Source organism: Poromitra crassiceps, assembly GCF_964638095.1.
Source record: "Poromitra crassiceps genome assembly, contig: HAP1_SCAFFOLD_1750, whole genome shotgun sequence".
Classification (NCBI taxonomy): Eukaryota; Metazoa; Chordata; class Actinopteri; order Beryciformes; family Melamphaidae; genus Poromitra; species Poromitra crassiceps.
In genome coordinates, this window is record NW_028150664.1 from 1 (window position 1) to 2500 (window position 2500).

Sequence of the window (2500 nt, forward strand, 5' to 3'; positions counted from 1 at the left end):
TAGAAACGTTATGAATATAGCCACGTTATAAACAACAAACTAACGCTGGTGATCCGTATGGAAACAGTGTTACTCGAAATGGTTAAAAGTTATATCAATCGAATTTGGTCATTCAGTGGCATTTTACTGCCATATAACATAACTAACTAGCGGCTAATATTAGCCACAGAAGGCAACAGCGCTGAACCGGAAGAACAAATACGTTTGCGTTGAACGCGGAAGAGAGAAAAAGTGGGCGTGGTGAATAAGGTGAATACTCTGAAAATGAAGTCACATGAAGGCCTCCTGCAAATCTGCAGCTGAGACAGCTCAGCTGCTCACTAAACACAAGCGTGACATGCGTGACGTGACATTTACTAGAAGAGCTACTTCCCACTGCATCTTCATTCAGAGAGAGGAACATGCTTAGATAAGACCTCTGCAGAAGTTGTGCTGCGCGTGGTGTGCACTGTGCATATATACGCAGATGATGTAGATTACAGAGACTTGAGTATAGAGACACAAGACCACACATCCTGACCGGCAGGTCGAGCTCAAGGCAAGCACAAAGTGGATCAATGCAATTAGCTTTTACTTCTGAGAATCGTCATTCAGACGCTATTTATACCCCACAGTCTGCACCTAAAACCCAGCACCCTGTCCTGCCAATACACTGCCATGTAAGGCCATCCGACTGCTGGGAGAGAACCTACATTACTCTCTCTCTCTCTCTCTCTCTCTCTCACACACACACACACACACACACACACACACACACACACACACACACACAGACGACTGTCTAGCCTCACGTCCAAACGTAGCAGAGGAAAGGGATGCTTGCTTGACAGACAGTGTAAACCGGCAGAGTGAACGGCGGATTCTTTGAAGAGGTTTGACGAGTCGTCGTCGTCTCGACGTCGCATCATCGCATGACAACAACAACCCTCCTCTCTGTGACAACGTGAGACGTTCTTCGCTTGGAGGAAACAATGCATTCCTGTCTTTTGATTGGCAAACTGGCACAATACAGAATACACACCACGTGTGTCCTCTGCACAGAGTCAGTCACGGCACAAAGCGTGATGGAGGAGAGGTGTGTTGAGTTACTCAGAAGAACAAACAAGACTCAGCTTCTATACCCACCCACAGTGAATGAGTAACCAGGAGGATGTACGTGCATTTAGGACTGGCTTATGCTTTACCTGACATATTATCTGGGTTTGTAGCGGTTCAGTAAATCTGCCAGTACCGTATGTAGATGATGCATTTGGGCTTGGAGTTCACTGGGTGCAGCGGGTCTCTCTACAGTATTCATAGTATTCTGATGATGTCACAACACAAGCCTTTTTCCTACCAATATGGCGCTACAATACACACAGCTCATTGGCTGTTTGTGCCACTTGATTGTAATCACCTGTTAATTGATCACAATCACCTGTTGTTTTCCTACCAAAATGGCCGTGTGGTGATGTAACAGAATACTATCAATACTGTGGACCAACGAGGTTTGATTCCCAGACGCCAGGAACTTTGGACTTGCTCTAACCATCTGTGCACCACCGTGCCTGGAAAGTGAACGCACGTTTTCGAATCGCAGACCAGACCAGCAGGTCGCCATCTAGTGCAGACGACTCAAACTGCTGCAGCTTGGCTTTCAATTCTTTCCACTTTCCACCAGCCTCCTGTTGCTCAATGTGCTGCTCACTACCTAGTCAATGTGCTGCTCACTACCTAGTCAATGTGCTGCTCACTACCTAGTCAATGTGCTGCTCAGCTCACTACCTAGTCAATGTGCTGCTCACTACCTAGTCAATGTGCTGCTCACTACCTAGTCAATGTGCTGCTCAGCTCACTACCTAGTCAATGTGCTGCTCACTACCTAGTCAATGTGCTGCTCACTACCTAGTCAATGTGCTGCTCAGCTCACTACCTAGTCAATGTGCTGCTCAGCTCACTACCTAGTCAATGTGCTGCTCAGCTCACTACCTAGTCACAATCAATGTGCTGCTCAGCTCACTACCTAGTCACAATCAATGTGCTGCTCACTACCTAGTCACAATCAATGTGCTGCTCACTACCTAGTCACAATCAATGTGCTGCTCACTACCTAGTCACAATCAATGTGCTGCTCACTACCTAGTCACAATCAATGTGCTGCTCACTACCTAGTCACAATCAATGTGCTGCTCACTACCTAGTCACAATCAATGTGCTGCTCACTACCTAGTCAGAATCAAGGATGCAAAGCGCTGCGAGTGAAATCCATTTGCATGGAAACACACACAGTATGGTAGAGATACAGAGAGGCAGCTCCACAGCGAGTGGTTCAAGTCTCATCTGAAGTGAGTGAAAGCAGCCAGTCCCCCACACAGAAAGAAACCGAGCTGTGGTTTTACTACAGTAGGTTATAGAGTGCACGCCTGCACCTCGTTTGAGAAGCAGCTAAACATGAAGAGGTGATGCTGAACAGACCGCAGCCAGGAGCATGCTGCTGTCTGACACCCTGATCACACACACA